Source organism: Nicotiana tabacum, chromosome 16 (genome assembly GCF_000715075.1).
Source record: "Nicotiana tabacum cultivar K326 chromosome 16, ASM71507v2, whole genome shotgun sequence".
Classification (NCBI taxonomy): Eukaryota; Viridiplantae; Streptophyta; class Magnoliopsida; order Solanales; family Solanaceae; genus Nicotiana; species Nicotiana tabacum.
The window spans coordinates 8276053-8286381 of record NC_134095.1 but is presented as its reverse complement, the minus strand read 5'-3'; positions in this window follow the sequence as shown (position 1 = coordinate 8286381).

Genomic DNA, 10329 nt, shown 5'->3' with positions numbered 1-10329 from the left:
ACTTCAATTCTTCATTTTTCGTATTCATGCTTCCTGTTTCAGTTTACAATAATCAGCGTGTCAGTTGTGTACCTGATATTGGAAGCAAAAGAAACATGAGATCAGCAAAAACTCAATAGCATACAACAACAGCAACCCCAACAACCAGTAACAACCAGCAACGAGAAACTTAGTGGAAGATTTTAAAATCAAGACAAAAATCCAGAAACACCAACAACAATCAACGGATAGAAGCAAAGGGAATCTTTTCAGATTTTGAAAGACTAGTTAGTGTTTAACCCTTAATTTCTGAATCCGTATATCAGAATATTTGGATTGTATATCAGGTGTATACTATTCTTCTTTTGAATTTCCAGAATGTTTTTCTTTTTATTTTTCTAAAGTTTTAGTATTTTTCGGAATTTTCTCTCTCTTAAAAGTTTCTTCTGTCTTCCTTTTTTTTAAAATCTGATTCAAGACTTCCTATTTATATCCCATCCCAGAATCCTTTAATCAATTAAAATCAACCACTTTCTCCTACCAAACCCATTATCTTCCCACTCATTCCCCACTACATTAAACAAATATATCAACCCCACCCCATTACATCTTGTCCCCCATGCCTAACATAAACAAATACAATATTCCCCTCCACTACATTATGTCTTGTCCCCCATTATATTAAACAATTATATCACCCACACCCCATTACATTTTGTCCCCCATGCTTAACATAAAGAATTATTCAAAAATGTTCAATTACCAAACTACCCCTCCGACCTTATTGCAATTACCATTTTACCCCGAATGTACTGCAATTTACCAAACTACCCCATCAGCTATAACAAATCAATTAATCAAACTCAACCAAAATATAGCCAATATGACCAATTTCTACACAAATTCAAACAACAAATCATATGAATACGGATGAAAAACACAACAACAATATCACACGAACACAAATTGAACAACAAAGAACACCTAAAATTTTGATTGAACAATATTTTTAGCAACAAACAACCTACTTTCAGATTCAACAACAACAACAACAAACAAGTATATTCCGATTTCTAAATTCAATAATCATTTGAACTTAAAATCAACTCTAACAACATTACAACCAACAATTCCTATATTAAACTTAAACAAGATTATGAGACAAACTCAAGAAATAATCATAAATGATAAACAATAAACAAGAAAAATCAAACTTATACTAATTTCGGATTCAAAAACAATCAAACAAAGTATGAACATAAATGAAAAGATTCAACAACAATAACAAGCAAGTTTTATTAAAATTCGAATTAAACTTACATTAAGCTTAAACAAAACAAATAAACTTATTCAAATCACTAAACTTCAAATAATCAATTGATCTTTTAAAATTAAATCCAACAAAATTATAACAAAGATACATGATCCAAAAATTAAAACATAACTTCACATTAAATCACTGAATTAAAAACGAACTTCAAACAAAGATGAACATGAATTAAATCTATTTTTAAACAACAAAACATGACGGATTCACATGATTAAACCAACATACTCCCCGACTACAACTAAATTCTTTTTAGACAAATAACAAGATCGAACAAGAACCAATTATGAGCTTAAACTTGAATATAACAATATTAACAATTTCTGAAAAATACAAAAAAAAAAATACATGAAACAAATTGAAGAAATAATTAATTAAATTTCAATTTGAATCTAACAAATATTAAACTAACAATTTCACATGAACAACTGAAAAATTAACAAAACAATGATCATGAACAAAACAAAAATCAAACATCTACCGCTTTTAGATTCGAGAAATATCAAAACGAATACGGACAAAAATAAAACTCAAAATCTACTAACCGGATCGAAACGACGAACAACGACTAACCAACGACGACCTCGGACTATGTAGGGACTGTTTTGACGACCCCCAACCAAAACTCGAACAGAAAACTCGACGTACCGGACCTCGACTCAACGAAAGACCCTCGAACTTTGACGAAACGAAGAAGATGAAGCAACAACAGTAGCAGAAACGTGAAGCAAAAGCAGCTGGCCATGGCGAAGCAGTGGCAGCGGTCGCGAGCAGCAGGTGAAGGAGCAGAAATAGCAGCAACAGTCGCGTGGTTGCAGCAGCAGCATGGCGATGGGTTGACGAGCAAAAGCAACTTGGTTTTGGAGTGACGGGGTCTGTTTGGACGTAACAGAAGCAATCAAGAAGCAGAAACAAGAGCAGTAGCGGCTCGTCGAGGAGAAAGACGAAGCAGACAGCGATGGGGTTTCAGTTTTTTGGTCGAGGGTTTTCCGGCGGAGAAGAAGACGAAGCAGCGGCGGTGGAGCTGGTCGTGAGGCGGAGGCTGATGGACTGGAGGGTGGTTGACGTTGGGCAGCCATGGTTGGAGCTTGGTGAAGCTTGGAGAAGAAGAAGATAGGGAGGGGGGGGATGGTTTTTTTTTTTTCAACAGTGAATATTTTAGGGTTTTGTTAAATGAAAGATAGGGAAATAAGGGTGTTGGTCTTTGGGGTTATGGACTGGGTCGACCCAGTTTGAAATGGACCGGGTCATTTGGGAAGATTGGATAATTTTTTGGGCTTGTGGCTTACAATTGAAGAAGTGGCCCAATCCGATTTTTCTTTGTATTTTTGCTCTCTTTTCTTCTTTTATTTTTCTAAAACTAAATTATAAAAATACTTAAATTATTATTAAGAACTAAATTAAGTTATAAAAGCGCAAATTAACTCCCAATAACAATTAACGCACAATTAAGTAATAATTAAGCATAAAATTGTATATTTAGACATTAATTGCTAAAAATGCAGAAGATGCCTATTTTTTTGTAATTTTCAATTTTTGTAAAACAAACTTAATTACTAAAAATTGTATAATTAAATCCTACATGCAAAGTGCGATATATTTTTGTATTTTTTTTTATTAATTTAACAAATAAACGTGCACAGACAAATACAAATAATTATCTAAAAAATGTCACGAAATTCTCAAAATTGCACACCAAGGAAAATTATTTTATTTTGGATTTTTTGGGAGTGATTCTCATATAGGGCAAAAATTACGTGCTCACACTATCAAGAATGGAAACTGGAATTTCTTCATAAGGTAGTTCTTCATTAATCTCAATAGCTTCAATTGGCATAATAACGGACGGATCTCCCACTACCTTCTTCAACATAGACACATGGAAGACCGAATGTACCAACGACATCTCGGGTGGCAGCTCGAGCTTGTATGCCACCTGACCGATCCTCAGAATGATTCAGTACGGTCCGACATACCTCGGACTTAATTTCCCTTTCTTCCCGAATCGCATGATGCCCTTCATAGGGGAAACCTTCAAAAATGCCCAATCATCTTCTTTGAACTCCAAATCTCTGCGAGGAATGTCCGAATAAGACTTTTGGCGACTTTGAGCAGTTTTCAACCTCTCCTTAATAATCTTGACTTTCTCCATGGCCTGATACACGAGGTCCGGCTTTATTAATTCTGCTTCTCCAGCCTCGAACCACCCAATGGGAGACCTGTATCTCCTACTATACAGTGCCTTGAATGGTGCCATCTGGATACTAGCATGGAAGCTGTTGTTGTAAGAAAATTCTATGAGTGGCAAATGGTCATCCCAACTACCCTTGAAGTCAATAGTACAAGCACGCAACATGTCTTCAAGCGTCTGAATAGTCCTCTCTGCTTGCCCCTCGGTTTGTGGATGAAAAGCCGTGCTAAGGTTTACCTGCGTACCCAAACCTTGCTGAAATTTCTTCCAAAAGTTGGTTGTGAACTGAGCCCCTCGATCTGAAATGATTGAGACTGGAGTGCCATGCAACCTGACTATTTCTTTGATATACAACTAAGCATACTGTTCCACTGTGTGAGTAGATTTGACTGGCAAGAAGTGCGCTGATTTTGTGAGTCGATACACAATCACCCAAATTGAGTCAAACTTGCGCAGTGTGCGTGGTAATCCTACCACAAAATCCATATTTATCATTTCCCATTTTCCACATTGGAATTTCTATGCTTTGTAACAATCCCCCAGGCCTTTGATGTTCGACCTTCTCTTGCTGACAGTTCAGACAGTTTGCCACAAAGTCTGCCACATCCCTTTTCATGTTATTCCACCAATAAACTTCTTTGAGATCATGATACATTTTTGTAGAACTTGGGTGTACGAAATACCTGGAAGTGTGAGCTTTTGCCAAAATCCTTTCCCAAAGACTATCAATATCTGGAACACATAGGTTCCCTTAGCACCGTAGTGTACCGTCATCAATGCCTAAAGAAAAAGCTATGGTCTTGTGTTTATGAATCCCTTCCTTCAGCTGTGCTAACAATGGATCATTGTATTGATTTTGTTTGACCTCCGCTACAAGCGACGATTCAGCCTTATTCTGCACAATTACTCCCCCTTTACTAGAGCCCGCAAGACGAACTCCCAGACTAGCCAACTGGTGAACCTCCCTGGCCAACGGCCTTTGATATATCTCCAAGTGAGCTAACTACCCATAGATTTCCATCTAAGATCATCCACCACAACATTGGCTTTTCCCGGGTGATAGAGAATCTCAATCATAGTCCTTGAGTAAGCTGGAGCCATCCTCTATGTCTCAGATTCAACTCCTTTTGTTTAAAAATATATTAAAGGCTCTTGTGGTTCATAAATACATCAACGTAGACCCCATACACATAATGTCGCAAAATCTTTATACAAAAACTACCGCCGCAAGTTCTAAACCATGTGTCGGATAGTTCTTTCCATGATTTCTTGGGTTCCTTTGAAGCATAAGCGATCACCTGGACATGTTGCATCGATAGTTGACCATCTATGTCACATTTCTCTTACATATGACCTCTTAGGATTTGAGTTCTTCAATAATTTTCTTGATATGATTACAATCTTATGTGAGTACTTGCAACTTGCTCTTCTAAATTCTCAACAGAAGACATTACTGGATGAGTTTTCTTATAGAACCTTCTATGTCAAAGGAATAACATCTTCTGGCCTGCGCACACACCTTAATATCATCAACATGCACAATATTGCATCAAATGTAATGTAACATTGTGCTCAGACCTTTCCTCATCAACCTCTTTCCTCCTTGTGTGCATTATAGGATTTAAGAAACCATTCCACTTCCTTTGTGAACATTCTCATGATCCCTCCATAATGTTAAATGCTTCCCAAAACATGTATCAACAACCTTAATACATATTCAACTCAGAAAGAGCACTGGCCCGAACAATAACTTGAAATCTTTCCAAAGTCTTCAACAAAAACATCTTGTTTTCCTTCTAAGTGTAAGAATTACTCCATCCTCAATAAGTAACTCACCTTATTCCCAATATTGCAGTTACTCACCGCTTCAAGATGCTTCTATGTTATTTGAACCTGGTTCCACTTATTCATATGTATCATTGTATTTTGCTCATTATTTGGTTATGCCCCGTAAGCCTTTAGTTTCTTTTGTCCATGTATCTATGCCGGTGGGCGATACTATTATTGTGTACCATGTATAGCGGTCATGTGTAGTGAGTATTGGGGGATTTAAAACTATAGTTGATCTCTTGCTGCTTAGTATGGTTGATTTTGACATGTTCTTGGGTATGGTTGGTTGTCTCCATGTCACACTATTTTAGATTGTCACGCTAAGACCGTGATATTGGCGATGCCGAGGTTGCCAAGGATCGAGTGGAGAGGTTCCCTAGATTATGTTCCTAGTAGAGTGATTTCATATTTGAAGGCCTAACAGATGGTTGGGAAGGGTTGTTTATCTTATTTGGCCTTTGTGAGTGATGGGTTTTCAATGTCTTTGCCCTATGCTTATTATGTTTTGATGATCTAACAAACTTGTTGTGAAGAACCAAATAGAGAACCTAACCCACATGGTATACATTTCAAATGAATAATGTCCAGTCTGATCTCCAGCAAATGAATGAACAACCACACGGAGGAACACCAGCAAATGAATGAACAACCACAAGGAGTCAGAGACCTGGTGACCTGGTCCCTTAGGGTTCTCCGACAGAAGTACAAGTTAGTGACTGTCCGCAACCATTGTAAAGAGGAAAACAATAGGGACCTGGTCCTTTAGGTTCTCTGACAAGAAGTACAAGTCAACTGCATAGCTGGAACGTAACAGTAGAAAGTGACCATCTAGCAACTGTTATAAAAGAGGAACACAACTGGGACCTGATCCCTTCGTGTCCTCTAACAGAAGTACAAGTCAACTATACAGCTGGAATGCAACTGCACAAAAGTGACTGTACAGCAGACAATGTAGCATTCACTTCTCATTAGGAAGAAACGTGTACCAAAGATTTGATATCACTATCTATTGTGATGTCTTTTGTGATATAACAACCTGGTGCAAGGCACAACACTTCACTTGTGCATTCAGTGATATGCTCTCAAGCATAACAATATTCATCCGACATTGAAGTCACTGGTGTATATCAAGAACAAGAAGACAACTCCACTAAGGATAAGTTTCATAATGAGTTTATGTATATCTATAGTTGAGTTGTAATCTTATTATTTGTTCTTCATTGTATCTCCTATTCTACTTTCTTAGAAGCTGTCTTAGGAATCTTCTTGTAAAATCCATAAACTCTTTGAGATTATGTTGTGACTAGGTCTAGTCATAAGCAAAAGCCTTTGTAACTATAGAGTGACAAAGTGACTTGTGGTGAGAGCATCACAAGTTAGTGAAAGTCTTTGTAACTAGGGAGTCACAAAGTGGCTTGTGGTAAGAGTACCACAAGTTAGTTGAGTTGAATTCTTTGTAATGGAGTCATTACAAAGTGGGTTGGAATAGTGAGATTGCAAGTTAGTGAAGTTAAAAACCTACAAGTATAGGTCGTGGTTTTTTGATCCCCCCATGTGGGATTTTTTCTCGTAAAAATCCCTTGTCTTCTTTACTTACAGTTTTATTAGCATTCTCAGCTTGACCTCATAGAGGACCAGGTACCTTATTGTTTGGTGAACTCATACAAACTAACAGTGAGGGATATTAGTGTTTATATCCCTACTATTCATTCTATTCAGGTGGTGCGAGATTTTTTGGATGTGTTTCCTGCAGGCCTGCCGGGCATGCCACCTGACAGGGAAATTGAATTTAGTATTGACTTGGTGCTGGGAACTCAACTCATTCTATTCCTCCATATCATGTGGCACCAGCTAAGTTGAAGGAATTGAAAGAGCAGCTTCAAGAACTTCTTAATAAGGGTTTATTAGGCCTAGTGTGTCGCCTTGGGGTGCACCAGTTCTGTTTGTGAAGAAGAAGGATGATACTATGCGGATGTTCATTGATTATAGGCAGTTGAACAAAGTTACAATCAAGAACAAGTATTTACTATCGTGCAATGATGATCTATTTGACCAGCTTCAGGGAGCGAGGGTGTTCTCTAAGATTGATCTGAGGTCTGGGTATCACCAGTTGAAGATTCGGGACTCGGATATTCTAAAGACAACATTCAGGACCTGTTATGGTCATTATGAGTTCCTTGTGATATTATTTTGGGTTGACCAACTCCCCAACAATGTTCATGCATTTGATGAACATTGTATTTCAGCCTTAAATCAACTTGTTTGTTATAGTATTCATTGATGATATCCTGGTGTACTCTCGTAGCCAGGAGGAGCATGCTAAGTATTTGAGGATTGTGTTGCAATAATTGATGGAGGAGAATCTTTATGCCAAGTTCTCCAAATGTGAGTTTCTGCTTAGTTCAGTGGCGTTCTTGGGGCATGTGGTGTGTAGTAAGGGGATTCAGGTGGACCCGAAGAAGATAAAGATGGTTTAGAGTTGGCCTAGATCGTCCTTAGCTATGGAGATTCAGAGCTTTCTTGGTTTGGCTGGTTATTATCGTCACTTTATGGAGGGTTTGTCGTCTATTGCATCACCCTTGAACAAATTGACCCAAAAGGGTGCTCCTTTTAGGTGGTTAGATAAGTGTGAAGAGAGCTTTCAGAAGCTCAAGACTGCCTTGACCACAACGCCAGTTCTAGTTTTGCCTTTAGCTTCAGGCTTTTATACAGTGTATTGTGATGCTTCTTGGATCGCTATTGGGTGTGTTTTGATGCAGGAGGATAGAGTGGTTGCTTATGCTTCGCGTCAGTTGAAGACCCATGAGAAGAACTACTTTGTCCATGATTTGGAGTGGGTTTCCATCGTTCATGCATTGAAAATTTGGAGGCATTATCTCCATGGTGTGTCTTGTGAGGTATTTACAGATCATTGGAGTCTCCAACACTAGTTTAAACAATAGTATCTACATTTGAGGCACCAAAGATGGTTGGAGCTGCTAAAGGACTATGATATTACTATTCTGTATCATCTTGGGAAAGCCAATATGGTGGCCGATGCCTTGAGTAGGAAGGTTGTGACTATAGGGAGCCTTGCATTCATTCCTGTTGGTGAGAGACTGCTTGCAGTCGATGTTCAGGCCTCGGCCAACTATTTTGTGAGATTAGATGTTTCGGAGCCTGGTTGGTTTCTAGCTTGTATGGTTTCTCGGTCTTCCTTATTTGATTGCATCAGAGAGCACCAGTATGATAATCCTCATTTGCTTGTCCTCAAGGAAAAGGTTTATCACGGTGATGCCAAAGATGTTACTATTGGGGATGATGGGGTGTTGTAGATGCAGGGCCGGATATATGTGCCCGATGTAGTTAGGCTACGTGAGTTGATTCTTGAGGAGACCCACAGTTCACGGTATTCTATTCATCCGGGTTCCGCGAAGATGTAATAGGACTTGAGGTAGCACAATTGGTGGAGAAGGATGAAGAATGATATAGTGAGATTTGTGGCTCGGTGCCTCAACTGTCAGTAGGTAAAGTATGAGAATCAAAGGCCGTGTAGATTGCTTCAGAGGCTAGAGATTCTAGAGTGGAATGGGAGAGAATCACCATAGATTTTGTAGTTGGACTCCCACGGACATCGAGGAAGTTTGATGCTATTTGGGTGATTGTGGATCAGTTGACCAAGTCCGCGCAATTCATTCCAGTTGGGACTACTTATTCTTCCAAGCGGTCAGCTAAGATTACATCCGATGGATTGTTTGCCTACACGGTGTGCCAGTGTCCATCATTTCAGATTAGGGCACGCAATTTACATTGTAGTTTTGGAGAGCCGTGTAGCAAAAGTTGTGCATCCAGGTTGAGTTGAGTACAACATTTCATCCTCAGATGGACAGATAGTCCGAATGCACTATTAAGATATTGGAGGACATGCTATGCGCTTGTGTTTTTGATTTTGGGGGTTCATGGGGTCAGTTTCTGCTGCTCGCGAAATTTACCTACAACAACAACTACCAGTCAAGCATTCAAATGGCTCCGTATGAGGCTTTGTATGAGAGATGGTTACGATCTCCGGTGGGTTGGTTTGAGGCTAGGCTATTGGGTACTGATTTGGTTCAGGATGTATTGGAAAAGGTTAAATTGATTCAGGATCGGCTTTGCACGGTGCAGTCTAGGCAGAAGAGTTACGCCGATTGGAAGGTTCGTGATGTTACTTATATTTTTGGGGATAAGGTTCTTCTCAAGGGTTCACCGATGAAGGGTGTTATGAGGTTTAGAAAGAAGGGCAAGTTGAGCCCTCGGTATTTTGGGCCATTTGAGGTGATTTAGAGGATTGGAAATGTGGCTTACAAGATTGCCTTGCCATCTACTTTGTCGAGTGTGCATCCAGTATTTCATGTTTCTATGCTCCGAAAGTATGTCGACGATCCGTCTCAGGTTTTGGATTTCAGCATGGTTCATTTGGATGGTGATTTGACTTATGATGTGGAGCCAGTGGCTATTCTGGGTCAGTAGGTTAGAAAATTCAGGTCAAAGGATATAACTTCAGTAAAGGTGCAGTTGAGAGGTCAGCCAGTGGAGGAGCCAACTTGGGAGACCAAGCGGGAGATGCAGAACACTTATTTGAGACTCTAGGTATATTTCTAGACCCGTTCGAGGACGAACGTTTGTTTAAGAGGGGGAGGATGTAACGACCTGACCGGTCATTTTGAGAGTTGTAGCCCCACTCCCCTATTTAGTGCTTATTTTGTACTTTATAGTTGTTATGTGACTTGCGAGAGTAGTCGGTTCGGGTCCAAAATGATTTTGGAAGGAATTGAGACACTTAATTTGAAGGTTGAAAGCTTAAGTTGAATAGGTTAATTGGATATTGACTTATGTGTAAATGACTCTAAAATGGAGTTTTGATGGTTCCGTTAGCTCCGTTGGGTGATTTTCGACTTAGGAGCATGTCCGGATTGTGATTTGGAGGTCCGTAGTTGAATTAGGCTTGAAATGACGAATGTTGGATTTTTGGAAAGTTTGACCG